The sequence below is a fragment of the Salvelinus alpinus genome, chromosome 1, assembly GCF_045679555.1.
Source record: "Salvelinus alpinus chromosome 1, SLU_Salpinus.1, whole genome shotgun sequence".
NCBI classification, from domain to species: Eukaryota; Metazoa; Chordata; class Actinopteri; order Salmoniformes; family Salmonidae; genus Salvelinus; species Salvelinus alpinus.
Window position 1 is genome coordinate 41064262 of NC_092086.1, and position 27218 is coordinate 41091479.

The following is a 27218-nucleotide window of genomic DNA, read 5'->3' on the forward strand; positions in this document are numbered from 1 at the left end:
CCAGCTAATTATCTTTTATCACAGTTTTCTGCCCGTACATTTTTCTTTCATTTTTGCATTAGTCCATTACCTTGAAGCCCATGAAAGTGACCTGACCATGAGGCAATATACTTTCCACCTTTGTGACACAGGAGACGTTGTTGGTGTGGCCATGCATAAACTCCTGTTTCTTTTTTGTCAGGCTTTTGAGGATGATATTGCAGCCCAGTGGATAGATAAGGTGCTCTCTGTTAGAGTTGACTTTTACACCAAAGATTACATGACCTGGTAAACAAAAGACACACAGTGCATTTTGGGTAATGTGTTTGACTGAGAAAATTATTGCATCAACTGAAATTGTGTTGATGGCTAGCTGCTGACTTGTTTTATGTTGGCATTTGGGCATGTCGTTTTGGGAAAACATCACTTTTTTAGACGAGATCTTCCCATTCTAAATCAACTAATGTGGTAGCTTTATGACTTTAAATCTTTTTTTTACCATTATTTTTACTTTATGCAACCACTAGGAGTAGTAAACACCAATGATGGTAAGAGCAATGAGACATTTAAGGTAAATTAGGATTTTCCTGAAATGGATGCCACAAATGCTGAAATCTAAGGTCATTAATCCTTTAAAAATAATGTATCATTTTGAGGTCCGTTAAATTTCAGGCCAGTCAAGTTCTTCCACACCGATCTCGACAAACCATTTCTATATGAACCTCGCTTTGTGCACGGGGCATTGTCATGCTGAAACAGGAAAGGGCCTTCCCAAAACTGTTGCCACAGAGTTGGAAGCACAGAATCGTCTAGAATGTAATTGTATGCTGTGGCGTTAAGATTTCCCTTCACTGGAACTAAGGGGCCTAGCCCAAACCATTATTCCTCCTCCCCCAAACTTTACAGTTGGCACTATGCATTCGGGCAGGTAGCATTCTCGTGGCATCCACCAAACCCAGATTCGTCCATCGGACTCCAAGATGCTGAAGCGTGATTCATCACTCCAGATAACGCGTTTTCACTGTTCCAGAGTCCAATGGTGAGAAGCTTTACACCACTCCAGCCGACGCTTGGCATTGCGCATGGAGATCTTAGGCTTGTGTGCGTGGCTGCTCGGCCATGGAAACCCATTTCATGAAGCTCCCGACGAACAGTTCTTGTGCTATCGTTGCTTCCAGAGGCAGTTTGGAACTCGGTAGTGAGTGTTGCAACCGAGGACAGACTATTTTTATGGGCTACATGCTTCAGCATTTGGCAGTCCCGTTCTGTGAGCTTGTGTGGCCTACCACTTTGTGGCTGAGCCATTGTTGCTCCTAGATGTTTTCACTTCAAAATAACAGCAGGGCAGAAATTTGATGAACTGACTTGTTGGAAAGGTGCTATCCTGTGATGGTGCCACGTTGAAAGTCACTGAGCTCTTCAGTAAGGCCATTCTACTGTTAATGTTTGTCTATGGAGATTGCATGGCTTTGTGCTCGATTTTCTACACCTGTCAGCAATGGGTGTGGCTGAAATGTATGTTTGTGTATGGTTCTCATGATTTAGGATTGGGTGTTGAGGGACCACTTGTATAAGTGTCCAAGGTGTGTTTGTGTTGTGGTAAACAATGCATTTTCTGTCCAGATAAGATAGTGATACAGCTTTGAAAAAGACCCACCACTGACCAAATATTTTTGTTTTCCAGTCCAACAGGAGTGTATCCCTGAGGCCATCTGATGCATGGACCTCCTGTGCCAGTGTGATCCGAGTGCGAGAGTCCAGGTGTAGGGACTACAGCAGATCGAGAATGTGGACGGACAAGTTAGTAACTCGTCAAATGTGATAAAACATTGAATTTTGAGATTTTGTCTCCCCTTTTTCCCATGTTTTAGACATAAGGTGTGACATGCAGAACATCTTCAGGCACCCCCTATGAGAAACAGTGCATGATGTTCAACGCCATCCTCGGCAAGGAGATCTTCCGGAAGTGATGGTTCTCCGATCCTTAGATGTACTCTCTCTCTCTCTCTCTCTCTCTCTCTCTCGCTGTCTCTCTAGTTAAGCAGTCCAGAGGATTTTCTTAGGGTTAGTCCTATCGAATTCTACTTCTTATTTGGAGCTCAATGGAAACATTGACGTTTCAGGCACGTCCACCATGACACAGTTACAGAATATTCTCACTGAGGTGCATGTTGTGGGCTCAATGTTTTTTCCATACAAACCACAGAAACTGTTTTGTTCCATGAATGCATCTGTTGTACATGACTAATCAAATGACCTGTGAAGTCAGTTAGACATGTCAGTCCCTTTCAGATGATCCCTCAACCACTGTTGGTCCTCCTTAGTGATCTCACAGCTAATTAACTTTCCTCTTGACAATCAGAATCAGAAGTACAGTCGTCGCAAGACTTCAACTCTTTCGGGCAAGTAGTACCCTAGACTGTCCTGATCATCTAGTTGAGCATTCCAGATAAATCCTCCATCCCAGCAGGAATGTCCCATCCACATAATGCTAAATGTAACGGATGTGAAATTGCTAGCTAGTCGGTGGTGCACGCTAATAGCCTTTCAATTGGTTATGTCACTTGCTCTGAGACCGTGAAGTAGGGTTTCCCCTTGCTCTGCAGATCTTTGTGGAGCGATGGGTAACGATGCTTCGTGGGCGACCGTTGTTGATGTGTGCAGAGGGTCCCTGGTTCGCGCCCGGGTCGGGGTGAGAGGACGGTCTAAAGTTATACTGTTACATAAATACTCATATGATTTTTCAGCTCAGCATTCTTAGGGAAACATTTGCCACAAGTGATGTTCTCTGTGTTGTAAGAACATGGAGTGAGTCAACTCGTTGTCCAGTGAGTGAGGGTTGGCTGCATAGTGTTTAGTTAGTAGCCTAGTTGTGGTTCACTTCCACTAGAAGGTCCTTATTATTCCCTCCAGGTGTTTCTTCAGGCTGTTGGGGATGGGCTCAACATTTTTGCCACGCAAACAGCAAAAACAGTTTTGTTCCAATGACTGCACCTGTTGAGCATGACTAATCAAATGACTGACTTGACTTAAGCCCATGGCTCCTATAAGTAGCATAGGCCAGTTCATGCCATTCTCAGTCATTTCTTCCTGTACATCTCTCCTCCATGTGTTTCCAGGTCAGTGTTTCCCAACCCTGGTCCTCCAGTACCCCAACAGTACACCAACCTGGTCCTCCAGTACCCCAACAGTACACCAACCCTGGTCCTCCAGTACCCCCAACAGTACACCAACCTGGTCCTCCAGTACCCCAACAGTACACCAACCCTGGTCCTCCAGTACCCCCAACAGTACACCAACGCTGGTCCTCCAGTACCCCCAACAGTACACCAACCCTGGTCCTCCAGTACCCCAACAGTACACCAACCCTGGTCCTCCAGTACCCCCAACAGTACACCAACCCTGGTCCTCCAGTACCCCCAACAGTACACCAACCCTGGTCCTCCAGTACCCCCAACAGTACACCAACCTGGTCCTCCAGTACCCCCAACAGTACACCAACCCTGGTCCTCCAGTACCCCAACAGTACACCAACCTGGTCCTCCAGTACCCCCAACAGTACATCAACCCTGGTCCTCCAGTACCCCAACAGTACACCAACCTGGTCCTCCAGTACCCCAACAGTACACCAACCCTGGTCCTCCAGCCCCCAACAGTACACCAACCTGGTCCTCCAGTACCCCAACAGTACACCAACGCTGGTCCTCCAGTACCCCCAACAGTACACCAACCCTGGTCCTCCAGTACCCCAACAGTACATCAACCCTGGTCCTCCAGTACTCAACAGTACACCAACCTGGTCCTCCAGTACCCCAACAGTACACCAACCCTGGTCCTCCAGTACCCCAACAGTACATCAACCCTGGTCTTCCAGTACCCCAACAGTACACCAACCTGGTCCTCCAGTACCCCAACAGTACACCAACCCTGGTCCTCCAGTACCCCCAACAGTACACCAACGCTGGTCCTCCAGTACCCCCAACAGTACACCAACCCTGGTCCTCCAGTACCCCAACAGTACACCAACCCTGGTCCTCCAGTACCCCCAACAGTACACCAACCCTGGTCCTCCAGTACCCCCAACAGTACACCAACCCTGGTCCTCCAGTACCCCCAACAGTACACCAACCTGGTCCTCCAGTACCCCCAACAGTACACCAACCCTGGTCCTCCAGTACCCCAACAGTACACCAACCTGGTCCTCCAGTACCCCCAACAGTACATCAACCCTGGTCCTCCAGTACCCCAACAGTACACCAACCTGGTCCTCCAGTACCCCAACAGTACACCAACCCTGGTCCTCCAGCCCCCAACAGTACACCAACCTGGTCCTCCAGTACCCCAACAGTACACCAACGCTGGTCCTCCAGTACCCCCAACAGTACACCAACCCTGGTCCTCCAGTACCCCAACAGTACATCAACCCTGGTCCTCCAGTACTCAACAGTACACCAACCTGGTCCTCCAGTACCCCAACAGTACACCAACCCTGGTCCTCCAGTACCCCAACAGTACATCAACCCTGGTCTTCCAGTACCCCAACAGTACACCAACCCTGGTCCTCCAGTACCCCAACAGAACACATTTTCATTGTAGCTCTGGACAAACACACCTCATTCAACTCATTGAGGGTTTGATGATTAGTTGACAAATTGAATCAGGTGTGCTTGTCCAGGGTTACAATAAAAATGTGTTTTTACATATTCATTCTCGTCAATGACAACATTCTAGAACTGAGTTACGACTCATCTAAGTCTGGTATCCAGGGTAATCTGGTTAATGATTATATAACGTTGATTATGTGGCTCTTTCCTGTTGACAGGAAAGTGTTGACAGTTGTGTAGAACACTGCTAAGATGCTCAATCTTTACTTAAAAGCTACACAGGATACACTTTATTCCTCATGCTGGCCCTGACCAAACCGGTAAGTTGCCCCTCATTATAGCTGCCCTCCTCCACATGGCCAGATTTATAGTGGTCTTCTCCCCTTCTAATGCTCATGCTCATCCTCATCCTTGCAAAATACCATAAGGTCTGAAATAGTTGACATACTGTACAAACAATTATCTAGGCTAAGAAAAAACAAACATATTGTTTATCTACTGCTTTGCTAACTAGCTAGCTAGCTAAAGTGTAGTCAGTGGCTAGCTAAGACAGAAAGGGGACAAGAAGTTCAACACTTTATTCAATTAATTTCAATATAGCACATGGATTCCACATGGATTGGGCACAGAAGGCCTCTGATCGCGCTGGTGAATGGTAGCTGACAGGGTCGGCTAGAGATGACATGCAGGAGCTTCCTGCAGGAAGTCTTGCATGAGGTCTTCTCTGTTGTTAAATAGTATTTCACATTTTTGAGAGTAAATTGAGGCAAATATTGATGAAACTCACCTTGTCCGAGACAGAATTACATGTTTTTTTAATGATTATTTTTTATTTATTTAACCTTTATTTAACTAGGCAAGTCAGTTAAGAACAAATTCTTATTTACAATGACAGCCTACCCGGTTATCAAAACGTCACGCCAGGGTAAGCCTACACCAAACACATACTTCATTTGAAGTGTTTCTAAAATCTCCTATGCGAATAATGAATGGTGGAAAAACAATTGGAACCATTTTCGTGTTTGACCGCTAGGTTTTATGGGTATTATGATGTATCCACTGTGGAGCTCAATGTGGCTGACCGGTGGCTTCAAAGCCTCTCAATGGGCAATACGTAGCATCAGCAATCCAGGGTTTATACATATCATTGGGTCTAATGGCAATCTCTCTCCGAACTGTGCATGTGCATCCGTCAAATAAAAGGCACTCCTTTGATATAAAGTGTTTTTTGTCAAAAATGAAAACAGTTTGTTACTTTCACAAGGATGGAGTAATAATATGTTGATCTACTTAAAGGAAAACTCCACCCAAAAACTGTCTTTTGGTATTTGTTTCATTAGTCTGTTGTTGATTTAGTCCCAAGTGTTTTGCTTGTCAGCTATCAAGGTTTCAAAATATGTAGCTTTCAAAATACAGAAATCTGGCCCATATGATGCATTTTGCATCAAACGTTTGGGATGACAGTGGCAAGAAAAAGTACGTGAAACCTTTGGAATTATCTGGATTTCTGCATAAATTGGTCATAAAATTAGATCTTCATCTAAGTCACAACAGACAAACACAGTCTGCTTAAACTAATAACACACAAATTATTGTATTTTTCTTGTCTATATTGAATACATCATTTAAACATTCACAATGTAGGTTGGAAAAAGCATGTGAACCCCTAGGCTAATAACATCTCCAAATGCTAATTGGAGTTAGGAGTCAGCTAACCTGGAGTCCAATCAATGAGATGAGATTAGAGCTGCCTTGCCCTATAAAAACACTCAAAATTTGAGTTTGCTATTCACAAGAAGCATTGCCTGATGTGAACCATGCCTCAAACAAAAGAGATCTCACTAGACCTAAGATTAAGAATTGTTGACTTGCATAAAGCTGGAAAGGGTTACAAAAATATCTCTAAAAGCCTTGATGTTCATCAGTCCACGGTAAGACAAATTGTCTATAAATGGAGAAAGTTCAGCACTGTTGCTACTCTCCCTGGGAGTGGCCGTCCTGCAAAGATGACTGCAAGAGCACAGCGCAGAATGCTCAATGAGGTTAAGAAGAATCCTAGAGTGTCAGCTAAAAACGTACAGATATCTCTGGAACATGCAAACATCTCCGCTGACGAGTCTGTGATACGTAAAACACTAAACAAGAATGGTGTTCATGGGAGGACACCACGGAAGAAGCCACTGCTGTCCAAAAAAAACATTGCTGCACATCTGAAGTTTGCAAAAGAGCATCTGGATGTTCCACAGCGCTACTGGCAAAATACAGATTAAACTAAAGTTGAGTTGTTTGGAAGGAACACTGTGTGGAGAAAAAAAAGCATAGCACACCAACATCAAAACCTCATCCCAACTGAAAAGTATGGTGGAGGGAGCACCATGGTTTGGAGCTGCTTTGCTGCCTCAGGGCCTGGACAGCTTGCTATCATCAACGGAAAAAGGAATTCCCACGTTTATCAAGACATTTTGCAGGAGAATGTTAGGCTATCTGTCCGCCAATTGAATCTCAACAGAAGTTGGGTGATGCAACAGGACAACGACCCAAAACACAGCAGTAAATCAACAACAGATTCACCAGAAGAAAATACACCTTCTGGAGTGGCCCAGTCAGAGTCCTGACCTCAACCCGATTGAGATGCTGTGGCATGACCTCAAGAGAGCAATTCACACCAGACATCCCAAGAATATTGCTGAGCTGAAACTGTTTTGTAAAGAGGAACGGTCCAAAATTCCTCCTGACCTTTGTGCAGGTCTGATCCGCAACTACAAAAAACGTTTGGTTGAGGTTATTGCTGCCAAAGGAGGGTCAACCAGTTATTAAATCCAAGGTTTCACATACTTTCCCCACCCTGCACTGTGAATGTTTACACAATGTGTTCAATAAAGACATGAACATTTATAATTGTTTGTGTGTTATTAGTTTAAGCAGACTATGTTTGTCTATTGTTGTGACCTAAATGAAGATCAGATAAATTTTTATGACCAATTTATGCAAAAGTCCAGGTAATCCCAAAGGGTTCACATACTTTTTCTTGCCATTGTATACCAGCAATGAAACAAATACAAAAAGTTAGTTTTGGGTGGAATTTTCCTTTAAGACATTGGCCTCAAGTCTAGGTTGTGCCTTTAGACTTAAAAAATGAACAACTAGGAATACATGTTCACTTCTCTCATTGACTTCTCAAACCCTGGTCTGGTCTGCAGAGTCTGCTTGGCAAGTGTTCCTGGAAGTCTTGTTATGTTGGACCTCTGGGTTTAGAAAATGTAATAATGCAATAATGGCGTCTTGTTGTTGGCACTACCTCCACCATGGTTCATTGAACAAAGCCTATGGGAAAATTAATGGAATTTTTGTAGGGTCCACTAGCTAAGTGATATTAATCTGGATTTTTTTCTGATCGATTTTATGAACACAGTAATCAGTTCAGAAGAGATGACTAAAGTCTAGTTAGCTAGCAATGGTGTACCAATATAAACAGCATCAAGCTCAAGAAGTGAAACATCTTGTGTATCTCCAGCCTACTGGTAAACATTTACGAAGCACTCTCACTTTTTAGCTTCAACACTGATTGCCAACTTAACTTTTTTCATAGCCATCGAGGTAGCAATGGTTGGCCCAGGAGCCTCTGTGCATGCGCAGACAAAACGTTTGGACCATATTTGACCCCGTTGAGGGAGAGATTACAATGTTTCAAACCTTTCAATGGACTCAATTTTCTCTCATGATTTTGTCCAATGACTCATGCTGCAACGTGAATTGTGTGATACGTTTGACAGAACCTCTAATAATATTATATTTAATTTCTATAGTGCTTTAGATTACGCTCCACCGTCCAGGCATGCACACTCTCCTCTGCTTCTCCTTCCATGGCTCCTCCAAGAACAAGAAGGACGCAGGTGGGTACATTGGCTGACTTCATAGCTGTCCTTTTTTGCATAATGTGTTTTGACTCAGTGCCCCTTGAGGCCTCAACAAAAGTGAGGGTCATGCAAGGGCAGCCACCGTTCAGTGTAGGGGTCTTTATTGGGGTCACATCCGGCTCAGACCACCCAGCTGTGTTGAAGACACCCATTCATGACCATGTGAGCTGGAGCGCAGGCTTGTCTTTGCCATGATGACAAATGAGGGAAAAAAGTCATAATCCTATGACCTTTGGCACCCTAATGAAAGAGCGTATTTAGTGAAAAGCTGCATTTGACCTCTAGACTCGCATCGTCAAGAGAAATACGAAGAACATCGAAGATACAAGACTCACTCCCTCTTTAGAATGTCTCACACCAAAGATTAAGTATTTGGTATAGCCTAATACAGACCTCTTTATATATAATAGCGTGAAAGATCTTTTATGCCAAATGCCAAACTGTCATGATTTCTGTTTACCCCTCATTTCCTGCAGAGGGCAGTGTTTTGAAGGAAACGATGGGTTCACTGAATTGTTTTTCATTCTGCAGATTTTGTGACCAGTGTCAGCACAAATCCTGATGAATGAGCTCCCTGCTTGTTATGACTGACATGGGACTGTGGCCAAAGACAGAAGAAGATTGTTGCGGCTTTATGTCCCACCCAGGACGAAGAGGACTAGGTAGAGACACGTATGATTGGTAGTAATGTGTCAGGGACCTTCTCACAATGGGTCTCACTGTGATTTTGTGAGTGTCAATTTTAGTGCCCATTGACTCATCCTCTTATATTTATCCTGTCTTTATTTGGATGAAGACAGGTTTGATATTGTTGAGTCATATTGTTGAATGCAACAATGACATTTCAGTCCAGGAGATAAAACCGGAGGACAGTCAGAACACAGCAATTCCTGCAGATGGACGTGTAAAAAGACAGAAGAGGTGTAGGACAATAGGACACCATGTCGTCACTGAAATATCTAGATCAACAAAACATAGCCGGATCTTAAACTGATCCCCATAGAATTGAAAGTGAACAGACAAATCCGTCACACAGAACCCCTCAGTTTTAAGTCAGCCTAAACAGTGGTCTAAAAAGCACAGTGTGAGGTCTCTGTGTGCAGTGGTGACGTTACTCACGCTCGAGTAATCCAAGCTTTTTCCCCCTCTGATATCGTTGTTCAGGAACTATTTGAGGAACAGCGTGTTCATTGAACATTAGCCAGGAAAGAGAGGAGACAGGGCTCCCCCCATTCTAAGACATTGTAGTTCCCCTTGCACGGGCAGCCCTGAGACATTCTCCTCTGTTTGACCCTGCTGATCTGGGCCTGTCCGGCAGCACTCCAGTGTGACCACAGGCTTTAGATGGGCCTGATTGGCTCAGCAGCTCTCAGCAAGTGGCTAATTGGATAAGCTTTTAATCTTCACACTATCGCCGCCCTGCTGGATCAGAGGCACTGGGAGGCAGAGATCAGTCTTTTGGTAAAATACTTTGTAAACATTTCAGGAGTGTAATATTCACAATAACCTCATGGACAACAGAAACATGACTACCTAAAGATAACTAACAGGATGCATTCAGATGATTATAATTTCATCCAATTTGGGGACTGTGAGGTATGTGGGGGGGGGGGGTTAAAAACCAACATACTATACTGGCATTTTGACCTCATGTAAGCATATTTTTTTTATCAATGTTTCGATTGGAATCAGACAATTCAAATAACATTAAATTAAGAGATTTAAAAAAATTATCTGAAAGGACAATGTAGACAAGTGTTGAAGTCTCTGTTATGCTACTTGGATTGCCTCAATTTACATAAAGTCCACATACTGTGACATAGTTGTTTTTACCAAATCACAAATAAACTCTCTCTCATCTGGCCTCAATGGCCCTGCACTGCCTGTAGACTGTCATTCCAGCAGGCTTCTATTACACACCACAGAAGCGTTTATAAAGTATACCCACACAGGCCAAAATACCCACACAGGCCAAAATACCCACACAGGCCAAAATACCCACACAGGCCAAAATACCCACACAGGCCAAAATAGAGTAATTGATCATTCAAACGCGAGCGAGTTGTAATCTTTTTATTCTTACGTCCTGTAAATGCATTTCCAAACAGCCCTCTCCAGTTACTATAGCCATACGTTGTACAGATGTTTCCATATGAATCTGGAGTCCATTCACACATAGCCTATCACACATAGCATACAACCATGCATTACTGATGAATGTTAAACTATCAATGTTACACAGTGGTGGCTGAACATGTTGGCTAAGGCATGGCATATACCAGGGAAGAGGACACAGGGGGTATCTATGGGTTCCCGTTGGGGTGGTGGTTTGTTGCCAGCTGTTTGAACCACATGTTCAACTTCTCCAGATGGTGGAGATGTCTTTGTGAATGTGTATACGTCTGTGTGCGTCTGAATGAGTTAGTGTGTGTCTAGAGGTCTTCTGTTGTACGACCATCAACTTGTCAACAGTGAGCATCACCAGAGACCATCATTTAGGACATGACAGCAGCCTAGTGTGGTAGAGCATAATTTAGGACACGACAGCAACCTGGAGTAGTAGACCATCATTTAGGACACGACAGCAGCCTAGTGTGGTAGAGCATCATTTAGGACACGACAGCAGCCTGGTGTGGTAGAGCATCATTCAGGACACGACAGCAGCCTGGTGTGGTAGAGCATCATTTAGGACACGACAGCAGCCTGGTGTGGTAGAGCATCATTCAGGACACGACAGCAGCCTGGTGTGGTAGAGCATCATTTAGGACACGACAGCAGCCTGGTGTGGTAGAGCATCATTTAGGACACGACAGCAGCCTGGTGTGGTAGAGCATCATTCAGGACACGACAGCAGCCTGGTGTGGTAGAGCATAATTTAGGACACGACAGCAGCCTGGTGTGGTAGAGCATCATTCAGGACACGACAGCAGCCTGGTGTGGTAGAGCATCATTTAGGACACGACAGCAGCCTGGTGTGGTAGAGCATCATTCAGGACACGACAGCAGCCTGGTGTGGTAGACCATCATTTAGGACACGACAACAGCCTAGTGTGGTAGAGCATCATTTAGGACACAACAGCAGCCTGGAGTAGTAGACCATCATTTAGGACATGACAGCAGCCTGGTGTGGTAGAGCATAATTTAGGACATGACAGCAGCCTGGAGTAGTAGAGCATCATTTAGGACACGACAGCAGCCTGGTGTGGTAGAGCATCATTCAGGACACGACAGCAGCCTGGTGTGGTAGAGCATCATTTAGGACACGACAGCAGCCTGGTGTGGTAGACCATCATTCAGGACACGACAGCAGCCTGGTGTGGTAGAGCATCATTCAGGACACGACAGCAGCCTGGTGTGGTAGAGCATGCTGAAAGGATTTAAGATGTAAGTCCCAGGTTCATCAGCTCCCTGCCGACAGAGTAATTAGCTTCTATGACACTAAATAGGGCCTTTCTTCCCTATGTGTTACAGTAATGATATGAGTAGTGTTTTTCTGCTGATCTAGACTTTGCCAATGAAGATGGAACAGGGCTTTTCTGTAAGTTTTAACATAACAGGTACACACCACCTACCACAGTGTGCTATCTGAGTGCTGAGTAGAACAACAGTGCTCTGTATTCCTTTAGTCTTGTAGGCCTATTCTTTCATATTACATTCCTGATTTACAAAGCCTCAGGATACCAAAAATAAAATGTGTAATCCTGGTATGACTAGGCTGTGATAACAGCATCTGGCATTGTTCACTTTACTGTTGTTTGCACTTCTCTTACCTTTCGTAGAAAGTGGATAATTTCAACATTGCTTCATGTTTTTCTTTGCTTTTTTTTTACATAAGGAAAGAAAACAGGCTGTTCCAGCAATACTAGGAATTTACCATAGACGATGAACAGGCTGTTACTGAGAATAAAGAATGTCATTATAAAAAAAGAAGCTGCAGAGTGAACATAACACAATCCCAAAACATTTGTGTGTTGCACTAGTATGGACAGGGATTTAAAACTAGTTTCCAAAATGATATGTCATCCTACAAGTGGACCATTATACTCTGGAATACTTAGGTTGGTCATCATTAAATACTTCTTTTGATTTACACAATTTGATTGTCTACCTAGTCTGTGAATACCAGACAACTTTTACAACAGTAGCTTTTAGAGAAGCATTTAGAAGCTCTGTTGATGAAATAAGACCTCTGGGCTCAGGCTGTAGGTTTAGCTGCATTTGGCCTGGAGAAATATGGAGGGGAGGCTGGGCCCCTGAAGAGCAGGACACAGGGAAGAACAGGATATGTAATTTAGAATAAATGCTGGGCAGGAGAAGATCTTCACACAGCCGGACCCTGACCCTGGGACCTGCCACAACGTGAGTTACACTCAGTCCCCGTGTCCTGCAGGTCCTGCCTTCAGGGTGGGAAGGTGGTCTTGGTAGGAATGAGTTATGCTGGACTGGAGGTACTGGAGAAATAAACTGAAACACTGAAGTATCTAAGGAAATTGGTTTGGCTGAACTGGTGAGCAACAGAGCTGTTAACTGTAAGGTCCAATTATTCTGTTATCTGGCTTTTATTAATTGCCTCTGTGTCTAGCTGAGTCGAAGAGTAAGTCAACTGTGCTATTCTGATTCCACACCACCATTTCATTGTAATGTAAGCTTGAAGCCATTTTAAAACATCACTATTTGTCTCACATATCTCAACTTTACAGTGGATAAACTCTCCAAAGTGGTTATATCAGTTCAGAAGTACTTCATTCTCTGTGAGATTTGCTCTCATTATTTTTAAACTCCAGAGGTTATATCGATCCATAAATCACCTGACTCACAGTGCCTAAACCTTTCTGGCTTCAGCCTGCCTGTCTGACAATGGATTTATGACCTGCGGGTGGAGTGGTGAGCGGCGGCCCAATCTCCTCCGGGCCCGCTCCCCTCTCCACGGCACTCGTGTACATATTTAGAAAAGTGTGGGGTGGCGGAACAGTGTCGGGTTGTGGGTCAGTCTCAGTGGTGGGATGCTGCAGTCCCTCGGCACCTCTACTGGCCGCATGATGAGATACTACTGTACTGTAACAGCACAACTCTCTGTGGTCTCTTAGGAGGGAAATACAGTATCTACATGATAAACGCTGGGTCCCTGTCAGCAAGACAGAGACATTTTCATGATTTAACAGAGAGAGGGCTGAGTGATTGTAGAGGCAAGAGTACTGTACTGGGAGTCTCGTCTCGGTTTCACATTTATCCATCTTCTCCAACTATGTGCTTTCGACAAGGTTTGGCAGAGCAATGAAAAAGGCTTGCGTGTAACATATCCCTCTTGCCAAGCTTTGGCAGAAATCTCTCATATACTGATTGTCTGGCAACAGAGCCTGGACCAGTGATGTCATCCACAGGTCCACAGTCTCTGTCTTTCTCACCTCCATTGTGTGGAGTTTCAACAGAACAGATTTGGGCTCGTCCTTTGGCTTTTTCTCTTGCTCCTTGTCCAACTGTTCCTCTGTCATTGAGAACAATCTCTTTTGTTTTTCCTCAACCTATAAGACATGATCGGACAGGATGATGTTTTACTAGTTGGAGATTGAATCGTACCTCTATCCTGATCAGTCATAGACAGGTCTGATGGATGAGGATTTTGAAACTTTCCCCCAGTTGAATGGCAGCCACTGAGGATGGCAGCCACTGAGGATAGCAGATGTGTGCACCACCAGGCTCTCACCTCCTCTCGCTCCTCTTCTTGACTGCATCCATTATTGGCAGGTTAGGCTCAGTGGAGGGGCCTTCAGTAGTAGCCAGGGGCTCTGGGAGGGCTGTGGCCCAGATAGTGAATGGACCAGGGTCTCCATCACAGCGGCTGAGGTCAGAGGTTACGGAGGAAGCGAAAACGTTGTTGGAAAAGAGATGGACAGGGAAAAGGGATCATCGGTCCATCTATCATTCTGGGAGACAGAGCATGTCCAGTGTGTCTGTTGGAGGTTTCAATGCCCTCTCCCGACCACTGCCAGAACATCTGTTAGGTGTCATAGGGTGCAAGGTTTGGACCATTGTAAGGCACAGGCATTTCAATAATCAAGTGATGACAATACATTCATTTTCAATCATTTTTTAATGCCCATTCATTTAAAGTAAAGAATTGCTAAGTTATGAATTGTGTGACTGGTTTAGCCATTGAGTCATTTTCACAGTTTTCAGGGATAGATTAAGAAGTTTAATATATGAATAGTAAAATGGGCACTATATGTATGTCCTGCCTTGAAATACCTTTCCATCTGAATACATTTTCACCCTTAAAAGTTTAAGAGGAGAAGAGATACACCAGTGGCTGCTTGGCTTGTCTTCTTGTGGGTGCCAGTGGCCATCAGTAAGTCAGCGTAAGGCAGTTGTTGGCATGGCCGCAGCAGGCTGTGTGCTGGCTCAGCGAGGGGACAGTGTCCCTGATTTCACGGCAGAGTGAAGGAAGCGTGTTCCCCTGTTTGACTGGGAAGAGGGAGGAGAGGCTGAGGCAGTAGGTCACAGCAGGAAGCCTATTAAACACTATCCAATAGCACCACAGGAGCTCCCGTTGTCCCCCAGGAGCAATGGGGATTATTAACCTGTGATCTAGGGGATTGTTCAGACATAGTGGGGAAGTTACTGGAGAAATGTGTGCAAAAAGTTGCTCCATAGTGCAATTCTTGAGTAGTGAGTTATTTTCATATGGTGCAGATTATTTCTGGTCCAAATGAATCATACCCACCAAGCCAAGAAGATGACATGAGTTATGTCAGTTATGTCTGTCTGTGTGTGTAAGTACGAGTGTTTCCTATCACTGAAGAGGGATCTCTCTTCCTGTGCTGATGGGAAGTTGTTTCAAGTGCTTTCTACCAAAACATCTTCATTGGCTGCAGAGCTTGTGTTCACCACAAACAACCTCTCCCAGCCAGCCCCGGTGTTTCCTCAGCTGGTGGATAACCTCCAATGCCTCACGCATCTCTTCTCTGCCATCCATTTCCCGCTCTCCATCTCCTCCTTTCCCCCCTTTCAACACTTCAAAAGATGGCCAACATCCTATACGCTGGCTGACTCTGTTCCATGATCCCAGGCTGAAGGAAATTAAATTAATATGAAATTAAAGGCATTCCTACCTAATCAAGCACATCAAGCAAATTGATATTTGAACTTTGATCCAGAAAGTGCTAGATTACATTAAGACATGCAAAGCTTAGGGTATAGTAACGTCAACAGCAGCCTCCAATTATATGTATGCATTTGTTACAAATCAACAAATAGTGGAGTTAAGGACAAATTAGGTACCAGTAATTTATTTATTGCATGTTATTTAAAAAAAAAAATAGATACACTTTAATAGATACAGTACGTGGCATATTGAACAAGATCAACCGACAGTCACCTGACTTGTATATAGTATGGGCTTAGAATGTTGGATTTGTCCTGTGGCGAATAGTTAAAGACAGGTCTGACCTTAGAGGGGTGAGGTCATGTGTTCTTTACTGCTAACGATAGAGTGGCTCACATCTGTACAGCAGGTTTATCTACCACCCACTTCTGACAACTTATCATATAGGCAGCTAGATGTTGATTTACTCGAACTGAATGGGAGCTGACTATTCAAAGGGATATCTGTATCAGTACAGTCATCTCTCAGCTTTTATTCTGCTTCAATAGTATCAGGTCACTGATCAACTCCTGGCTCCATGTTCCAAGGCTGACAAGAATGACAGCTTAATTATCCCAGTTTTCCTCAAAACGCCTTGATCAACTGATCAAATGGATCAAAACTGATTGACTTTTGTTTGCATTGACAATAGAATATGCTATATGTCTCTCATATGAATAAGACTGGTAGTATATCTAAGACCAACACTATACAGTATCCTCCAGATGTCCCAAGTCACCTTGTGGTCCAATGCTGAAGACCACCCTCAGCTTCAAAGTGGCCATACTAACACATAGCTCAATGATTCCTGCTGTTATTGTTTTTATGTCTCACTACTCGGTTATGAGTAGGAATCAGCTACGTGGTGCCGTGAGGAGGGAAGAGAGAGAAAGGCGAGAGAAGGAATGGGGTGACTGGCGGTACTTTGAAGTTCGGCGTTCTCTGAAAAGGGTAGAAATCACCTGCCATAAAGAGGTCCAGAGACATGAGTAAGCACTGAGCTATTTGTTCTGGTGCCCGTGTGGTTATGGGTCTCCAGGGAGGGCTCGCCCTGCCGCCCTGGTCTTTGTGAGATCACATCAGTGTGGATCAGGCAGGCAGGGGTCCAGCCGGAGGTGGAACTAATGACTTCATGTGTTCACAGACACTTCAGAGAGCCAGATGCTGGGAGGGGGAGAAGAGACACCCTGGAGTTTTCACACCACGTCCCCCAGAGAGGAGAGGGGGCGTGGTCAAGCCTCTCACATGCACACACTGCAGTCACATACAAATCAGTGTATACACACACACACACCCATGGACACACACGCACACACTCTCACGCACACAACACACATACACATTCAGACCGATCCTTTGTTGCGTCTATGAGGAGAGTGTTTCCACGGTTTCCAGACAGTTTTTCATTGATGTGGAATGTACTCTAATAAATAGGATTCTGGCCCACATCTATCTATTCGATATGATCTGCCTGTCCCAGTAAAAGTCACGTACAGGTTCCGGTGCTCGTGGTCTGCAGTCTTATTGATGCTGTCCTGACCTCAAGGATCTGACATCTTATTTAAAGTGGTTAATGATTCCTATCTTTCAGTGTGTTACAGCTGTCATACCGGTAATCGCCCATTGGAAGGATCGCTCCAAGGGAAGTAAATGTCTGGACACTTTGACCTATGATTCTCTTGAGCAAAGTCCATTGAAAGTGGTCAATATTATCAAAATAATGCATGACTTCTCCTTGATATAGGAGTAAACAGTGACTCAATGATCTACTCAATTTGGTCTTTGGCTGTTGGAAATATCATAATACCTGGGCTGGGTGCTTGTGAGGTGTTGTGATGGCTTAGATATAATTCGAAACATGCAGCTTTAATGAATGCCCAAACCAGATAGATGGCCAATAATGGGTCTCACAGCACTGTGATGTATTTCTTGGGTGTGAAGTATTAATTCTGCTTTCATGCAGTTCTTTGTCCACAAATTCCATTGCCTATTAATTTCAAACAAGGCCAGTTTTTCACATATTAGCCTTTAGTTGAATGTTGTTATTTGGGGCTTTGTGTCCAATAAGCGGCGGCTTACGAGAAATGCGTGTTAATAGAAACCTTGTAAACTCTAAACAGTAGCGTGAATAACACTCAGTCTTTAAGCACTGGGTTTGGTCACACTGTTACAGACACTAAAATATAAACGATGGGGGAAAACAAGGTGTCGTGCCTGGAAGGCCAATGAAGGAGTCCAACCTCTTCCTTTGAGACAATTGCTTCCTGATAGGCATTCAGCAGTGATGCAGTATGTGGTGATGTTGTGAGAATGCCTTTGTGAGTGACCACAGCACACAGAGTTGGAATGTGACTGTCAGTAATCCCCATGTAACTCCAATCCAGACCGGAAGGCTGGCAGAGGCCAGAGAACACAGATAGAGTGACACCACACTTTCCTTTTCTCTGTATTACATCCTGGTTCTGTAAGGATCAAAGAGGAGAGGTATCACATACATCCTCAGTCAGCCCAAGAGGGTGATTCTCATTGGAGCCTGGCCACCTCAAAGATGTAGGAAGGGGGTGAGCATCAGTGGAGGCTGGTGACTTGAAAATTGAGGAGGACCCACGGTATAGGCGCGGAACGCACGGAGACGACAAGGAGTGTTTCAAAAATCGTCAAAGACTAATTATTTTAACCTAAAGCATTTAATAAAGACATTTATAGTACAATGTTATGGGGAATGGGAATGAGAGGGCTACATATCGTGCTGGAAAGGGATCACAGCAGGGATTGAATGAGGGTATGAGGCATGAGTTGAGGTGTTCAGAGGCTTGACTTCAGTGCAGGACAGGATTTGACTGGGAAGACAAAAAACAATAACAACACACTACACAGTTAGACAAAAATGCTAAGAATGATTTCAAATCAAATGTTATGTGTCACATTCGCCGAATACAACAGGTGTAGTAGACCTTACAGTGAAATGCTTACTTACAAGCCCTTAAATGGGACATAAATACATAATGTTACCAATTATTTTACCCTGACCAAATGGACAGTGCACATACTGTAGGCTGTATGCAGCTGCTCTTATTAGTAGCCTACAGTTGATCAGAATGAAAAATTGTCTCGTTTTCATCCCATACAGCATATCAGATCTCTAATGTTTAGGTGTAGCCTAGGCTGCTGCAACATTTATGTAAGTAGTTTTTGCTTGTGTCTGTCTGGAGTGATTGTGTTTTCTTTGCTAAATAAATACCGGAGGAGAGTGGAAAGCCTACTTGAGGGCGCGTGAAATTATGCGCTGCGTCTACCTCTCTCTTTCATCTAACTTTTAATGGATGATGCGATGGAAGCTATCAAATCATTCTGAATTGATTTCGACATCCCAGAAAAGCATCGTAACGTGCAATTGCCACTGCAAGCTCCTTGTAGTTGCCCTCGTATCCTCTAAAAGCCTATACTTGCATGCCCAAAAACGCAGCGGTGTTGATAAGCCGCTTGAGAACATCCCTGTTTCTTGTTACTTTCTCGTTGTGTTGCGCTGTTTGAATATGCAGACCTTCGTCAAGATCGATGCGGCTTTTTCCCAGAAGCTTAAATCTGATGTGGGCTTTTGTATGCTCCCTGCTTTTGTTTAGCGGTTTAGCTGAACGATAGATGTTCTGGAGGCTACTGTATCGCCCTTTCACACAAGGCTCAGACTTTCCATAAAGCAGGCAAGGCCAGCAATACAGGCTGCTTGTACTTTTGATCCCAATTGGTATTGAACGTCCTCACCTTTTCATCCTTCGTGAAACTGATCTCAGGCAGAGGTCGACCCTTGGTTTTAATTCGCACCTTTTCCGTGTACCCCAGAGAATGAAAGGGGTTCGTCAACAAAATTGTCGGTAGTGTTGGCGGCGAAAACTGCACACTCGAGCTGGTAGCTCTGATACTTGCTACTGAAGTTAGCAAGGCAAATTGAAATAAATTACACTAACTGGACACAAAAATTAAGTTCTAAAATCAGAAAACAATTTATAATCTACCTCCTCCGTCTCCTGTAATTTCAAGAAACTAATTTGAATTGAGTAATATCCCAAAAAATGCTCAACTATCACTTTTCAATCTCTATCCAATAATTTGCCCAACTCACCAAGCTTCTCACACATAGAACCCCCCCCCATAATGCTCTGCGGCACAACCCCAATACAACATACTAGGTTAATTCTCTGATCCTAATCCTATGATTGGATGGACAACATGTGAGTTCATACTGCAAAAGCGTTGATTGGTTAGAGGTCGTCATAATTACCATGTAGGTCTGTGGAAGGGCGTGAGGCCTACGAGCCTCCTAGATTTTGTGTTGAAGTCAATGTACCCAAAGGAGGACAGAAGCTAGCTGTCCTCCGGCTACAAAATGATGCTACCCCAGAGAGTGCTGTTGAAGTTACAATAGACCTTCATTGCAAAACAGTGTGTTTTAATCAATTATTTGGTGACATATTAATATATTTAGTATAGTTTTATCTAAAAAGGATGACTTAATGTTTCACAATTTGTATTTATATTAAATTTCACTGAGGAGGATGGTCCTCCCCTTCCTCCTCTGAGGAGTCTCCACTGGTGAGCACTAATGAATTCTCTGAGTCAGAAAGGATAGCTGGCTGCTGGATGTAATCACAGACTTAAAGGGAAAAAGAGTGTAAGTGATCTAAGAGCAAAACTAGGCTTTAATGGTTATCACTTAGTTACTAACAATGGGGTGAGAATGAGTCAGGAACAGCCCAGGAGACTGACCCTGAAACACATGCAACCCAGCAAAATATGCACACCGTCATCTCTTGTCATCTCTTGCCCTCACTATAATGCAGTATGAAAATGTGTCTAAAGCATGTTAGAAAACGCTCTAATACACTCCAAACCAACTCCTATTACATCACAATCCCATTCTGAATCATGTCTCTGCACTAAAGTTTTTATTTTTTACATGCCCTTATTTGCATATTTTTGTTGTTGTAAACAGTATCATTCAAACATGGATTTATGGCACAGTGGAAAATGTTTTCAAAAAGTTAGTGCAGAGTCTTTATTCAGAATGGGATTCTGATGTACACTCTTAGAAAAAAAGGAGAATTGTAGAATTTTAAAGGGTTCTTCAGATGTCCTCATCGGAGAACTCATTGAATAACCCTTTTGGTTCCAAGTCGAACCCTCTAGGGTTCCATGTAGATCCCTTTCTACAGAGGGTTCTACATGGAACCCAGAAGGGTTTTACCTCAAACCAAAAAGGGTTCTCCTATGGGGACAGCCGAAGAACCCTTTTGGAAACTTAAAAAAAAAGAGTGTAATATGAGTTGGTGTGGAGTGTTTTCTAATGTGTTAGACATATTTGCATATCCCATTATAATGAATGGGAAGTCAGCAAAATGTGACAATCAATTGTCTATGTAACGAAACAAAACAAAAATGTATATAAAAAAACGTTTGCACAGAAAGAATGAAAATAAGGCCACGTAAAAATGGGTGAACTTTCCCTTTAGACTGTCATTTCAATCTCAATGATATGATCAAAAGTATTTTTCCATTTAGCGGGAGTTGTTTTACCAGACACAGGTAATAATATGGTGCATTGACTCAGGTGGAGACAACTAGACACAGCTTATTAAGATGCTGAAAGATTCACGCCACCCTCTGTGTGATTAGCAGTATATTGGGCTGAGATGCACTGCCACACTCCGTTAGTGGAACCGTGCCATCAGAGAGATTCAGTTCATCAGTTTGCCTCTAAATTCAAATGTTCTGGATGTTGAGTGCTTGTTATTTTCTCAACAAAACAAATAGGATACCTGTTGATTTACGTGCAGTGTACAGTAAACAGAAAATATACCGCATGGCTTTCTCCATTGTTTGTGTGTGGGCTGGCATGTGCGTGTAGCAGGTGTCGCACAGTGTCACCCCATGCAGAACCATTGAACTGAAAGGGTTTCAGAGCTGTGGTCTTTCACGAGGATGGACGAGCTGGTATCTTTGGGCCGACAAAGGCAGCCATTTCCCAGGCATGTATATCACACTCTGTCCTCCATCACAATGGAAAGAAGGAGCTGTGTCCAGATGGGAGCCATCAGTCTACATCCCGCTCTCTGTCAGGCATCTCAAACATGACATGTCCAGCACTGGGTGGGACCAGGAATCATTGTGTTGGTTTCCCGACCCTCCCATAGCATTGTAATGACAGGGATTGCCCCGACCACAGTTGGCACCACAGGCCTTTCCCTGCATGAGAAGGGATGCTGGCGATCATTGGAGCAAGGCAATAGGCATTTGAGCCATTTGTAAAGATTCCATAACTTTTAACTATTGTAAGCTCAGCAAAAAATGAAACGTCTCTTTTTCAGGACCCTGTCTTTCAAAGATAATTCGTAAAAATCTAAATAACTTCACAGATCTTCATTGTAAAGGGTTTAAACACTGTTTCCCATGCTTGTTCAATGAACCATAAACAATTAATGAACATGCACCTGTGGAACGGTCGTTAAGATACTAACAGCTTATAGACGGTAGGCAATTAAGGTCACAGTTATGAAAACTTAGGACACTAAAGAGGCCTTTCTACTGACTCTGAAAAACACCAAAAGAAAGATGCTCAGGGTCCCTGCTCATCTGCGTGAACGTGCCTTAGGCATGCTGCAATGAGGCATGAGGACTGCAGATGTGGCCAGGGCAATAAATTGCAATGTCCGTACTGTGAGACGCCTAAGACAGCGCTACAGGGAGACAGGACGGACAGCTGATCGTCCTCGCAGTGGCAGACCACGTGTAGCAACACCTGCACAGGATCGGTACATCCGAATATCACACATGCGAGACAGGTACAGGATGGCAATAATTGCCCGAGTTACACCAGGAACGCACAATCCCTGCATCAGTTCTCAGACTGTCCGCAATAGGCCGAGAAAGGCTGGACTGAGGGCTTGTACGCCTGTTTTGAGGCAGGTCCTCACCAGACATCACCGACAACAACGTCGCCTATGGGCACAAACCCACCGTCGCTGGACCAGACAGGACTGGCAAAAAGTGCTCTTCACTGACGAGTCGTGGTTTTGTCTCACCAGGGGTGATGGTCTGATTTGCGTTTATCGTCGAAGGAATTAGCCGAGGCCTGTACTCTGAGGCCTGTACTCTGGAGCGGGATCGATTTGGAGGTGGAGGGTCTGTCATGGTCTGGGGTGGTGGGTCACAGCATCATCGGACTGAGCTTGTTGTCATTGCAGGCAATCTCAACGCTGTGCGTTACAGGGAAGACATCCTCCTCCCTCATGTGGTACCCTTCCTGCAGGCTCATCCTGACATGACCCTCCAGCATGACAATGCCACCAGCCATACTGCTCATTCTGTGCGTGATTTCGTGCAAGACAGGAATGTCAGTGTTCTGCCATGGCCAGCGAAGAGCCCGGATCTCAATCCCATTGAGCACGTCTGGGACCTGTTGGATTGGAGGGTGAGGGCTAGGGCCATTCCCCCAGAAATGTCTGGGAACTTGCAGGTGCCTTGGTGGAAGAGTTGGGTAACATCTCACAGCAAGAACTGGCAAATCGACTGCAGTCCACGAGGAGGAGATGCACTGCAGTACTTAATGCTGCTGGTGACCACACCAAATCCCAGAGCTGACTAGATACAATTCTGTGTTCTGAACAAGGCAGTTAACCCAAGAACCGGTAGGCCGTCATTGTAAATACGAATTTGTTCTTAAATAAAAATTACATTCTAAAAAATGTAAAAACCGTCGGTGAATACCGGTATTAAGAATTTATCTGTGAATGGTTTGTCCTGACAAATCAACTGTACATTTCGGTGTTCCTCAAGGTTCCGTTTTAGGACCACTACTGTTTTCACTATATATTTTACCTCTTGGGGATGTCATTCGAAAACATAATGTTAACTTTCACTGCTATGCGGATGACACACAGCTGTACATTTCAATGAAACATGGTGAAGCCCCAAAATTGCCCTCGCTTGAAGCCTGTGTTTCAGACATAAGGAAGTGGATGGCTGCAAACTTTCTACTTTTAAACTCGGACAAAACAGAGATGCTTGTTCTAGGTCCCAAGAAACAAAGAGATCTTCTGTTGAATCTGACAATTAATCTTGATGGTTGTAAAGTCGTCTCAAATAAAACTGTGAAGGACCTTGGCGTTACTCTGGACCCTGATCTCTCTTTTGACGAACATATCAAGACTGTTTCAAGGACAGCTTTTTTCCATCTACGTAACATTGCAAAAATCAGAAACTTTCTGTCCAAAAATGATGCAGAAAAATTAATCCATGCTTTTGTTACTTCTAGGTTAGACTACTGCAATGCTCTACTTTCCGGCTACCCGGATAAAGCACAAAATAAACTTCAGTTAGTACTAAATACGGCTGCTAGAATACTGACTAGAACCCCAAAAAATGTATCATATTACTCCAGTGCTAGCCTCCCTACACTGGCTTCCTGTTAAGGCAAGGGCTGATTTCAAGATTTTACTGTTAACCTACAAAGCATTACATGGGCTTGCTCCTACCTATCTTTCCGATTTGGTCCTGCCGAACATACCTACACGTACGCTACAGTCACAAGACGCAGGCTTCCTAATTGTCCCTAGAATTTCTAAGCAAACAGCTGGAGGCAGGGCTTTCTCCTATAGAGCTCCATTTTTATGGAATGGTCTGCCTACCCATGTGAGAGACGCAGACTCGGTCTCAACTTTTAAGTCTTTACTGAAGACTCATCTCTTCAGTGGGTCATATGATTGAGTGTAGTCTGGCCCAGGAGTGTGAAGGTGAACGGAAAGACTCTGGAGCAACGAACCGCCCTTGCTGTCTCTGCCTGGCCGGTTCCCCTCTCTCCACTGGGATTCTCTGCCTCTAACCCTATTACAGGGGCTGAGTCACTGGCTTACTGGTGCTCTTTCATGCCGTCCCTAGGAGGGGTGCGTCACTTGAGTGGGTTGAGTCACTGACGTGATCTTCCTGTCTGGGTTGGCGCCCCCCATTGGGTTGTGCCGTGGAGGAGATCTTTGTGGGCTATACTCAGCCTTGTCTCAGGATGGTAAGTTGGTGATTGAAGATATCCCTCTAGTGGTGTGGGGGCTGTGCTTTGGCAAAGTGGGTGGGGTTATATCCTTCCTGTTTGGCCCTGTCCGGGGGTATCATCGGATGGGGCCACAGTGTCTCCTGACCCCTCCTGTCTCAGCCTCCAGTATTTATGCTGTAGTAGTTTATGTGTCGGGGGGCTAGGGTCAGTTTGTTATATCTGGAGTACTTCTCCTGTCTTATCCGGTGTCCTGTGTGAATTTAAGTATGCTCTCTCTAATTCTCTCTTTCTCTCTTTCTTTCTCTCTCTCGGAGGACCTGAGCACTAGGACCATGCCTCAGGACTACCTGGCCTGATGACTCCTTGCTGTCCCCAGTCCACCTGGCCGTGCTGCTGCTCCAGTTTCAACTGTTCTGCCTGCGGCTATGGAACCCTGACCTGTTCACCGGACGTGCTACCTGTCCCAGACCTGCTGTTTTCAACTCTCTAGAGACAGCAGGAGCGGTAGAGATACTCTCAATGATCGGCTATGAAAATCCAACTGACATTTACTCCTGAGGTGCTGACTTGCTGCACCCTCGACAACTACTGTGATTATTATTATTTGACCATGCTGGTCATTTATGAACATTTGAACATCTTGGCCATGCTCTGTTATAATCTCCACCCGGCACAGCCAGAAGAGGACTGGCCACCCCTCATAGCCTGGTTCCTCTCTAGGTTTCTTCCTAGGTTTTGGCCTTTCTAGGGAGTTTTTCCTAGCCACCGTGCTTCTACACCTGCATTGCTTGCTGTTTGGGGTTTTAGGCTGGGTTTCTGTACAGCACTTTGAGATATCAGCTGATGTAAGAAGAGCTATATAAATACATTTGATTTGATTTGATTTGATCTGTAACCTGTAAAAAAAAATATTGTTTTCCGTTTCATATGTTCAAAACCCAAGACGTCCCCTAGACCTACTATAAAGAAGGCTGGTTCAATAGCAATGCGTGTATTTTTTAAACTACCGATTTTATGATATCATTACATTTTATTCACTTTCCTGGTATTATGGTGACAATATCCGTGGCTCGCTTGCAATGCAACTTCTGGAGATGTGTGAATGCGATCTGATCTGCAAAATGGTTCCGATTATGTTCATAAAACATAGGCCTATTTGGGAGCAGTATAACGGTGAGTGGACATTCTCCGTTTCTATTTATATTGGGTCTTTGTCCAGCTACTGTGAAAAGTTTGGATGTACGTAAACCATCCATATTCTGCAATGTTTTAACATTATATGCCCATGGGGAGAAACTATGGGGGGAGAAACTATGGTGCCTGTAAGTGTGACATAGCCTATATAAAACAAGTTGTTGCTGTCACGGATCCCCCGGTCCTGCTGCTCATTCCTGCTCATTCCATTCACCAGCTCCTGACGTCTAAGTCACCGGTCTTCTATGGGTCACTGAACTGGATTCATTACCACCAACCCCGGACTGTCTTGTCTCATTACGCACACCTGGTTCCTATTCCCCCTGATTAGTATGTGTATACATGTGCCCTCTGTTCCCCATTGTCTTTGTCGATTATTGTCCCATGTCCGTTGGTACCTGTGCGCTGTTGTATCGGCTTTCGCGCTACGTGTTATTGCGCACTTGTTATTACAGGTCTCGTCCCCGTGTATTATTTAGAGGTTTACACCTCGCTCTATTGTTATATATATATATATATATATATATATATATACACACACACGTGTTTGTTTTGGGCTTTGTCCCCGTCGTTGTCATGACGTACTTTATTTTGGGTGGAGAAATAAAAAAAACTATTATGTATTCCTGCGCCTGTCTCCTATCATTATACAGCGTGACAGTTGTTTCGTTTCGCAACCAGGCAGATCAAAGTTTCTGATGTCCTGGTAGTCTAAGGTCATTTTCCAGAGACGTGTTTGTTGTGCACTCAGTAAGGGCAGGGGGCTGGAATTGGCCTTCCCCGTGGCTAAGCCTCCTGTCTGACCCAAGCCTTCCTTATCTGACCCCGTCAGATTGCCATCAGAGGTGTTTTTGATGTTGTATTGATGTTTAGCTTTTGATGTCAGTGCTGCTTTAATGCCGATGCTGAACTTGTATTGGAACATCACCCCGTGTTCTTGGAGTAGCTGCATTGGAGCTGATGTCCAAAGTGGAGGTGTCTGTTCCTCTTTGATCCTGACTGCTGGTTTGTCACCAAGCTGACTCTTCAGCTAAAAGGTTTAAGGCCTACCGTCACCACAGAGCTCTGCACTCTTTACTCTATTTCTAAGATAAATCTTTCTCTTACATGAAGAATTAATGCAGTACCTGATGCTCTATTCGTTACAGGGACCATGAGGCAGTCAAGTAGTAAAGGAGACCGATTTCCTAGTTCTCCCCAGTGTTCTGCAGTTACAGTTATGTTCCTTTGTGACTGTTTGATGTCTTCCTGTATTAATCCGACAACCAAAAGGCCTGATTTATTAGTATCCTATGAGCACTTTGCTTTGACTGTGCTTTTAGTAGGAAGGAACTACAGGCAGA

General features: G+C 44.3%; 1 pseudogene; it reads right to left on the bottom strand.

Annotated features, from left to right (window-relative positions):
- Nucleotides 1-13992, bottom strand: part of LOC139560592 (cilia- and flagella-associated protein 52-like) — a 36319-nt pseudogene extending 22327 nt beyond the window's left edge.
- Nucleotides 13993-27218: the final 13226 nt, after the last annotated feature.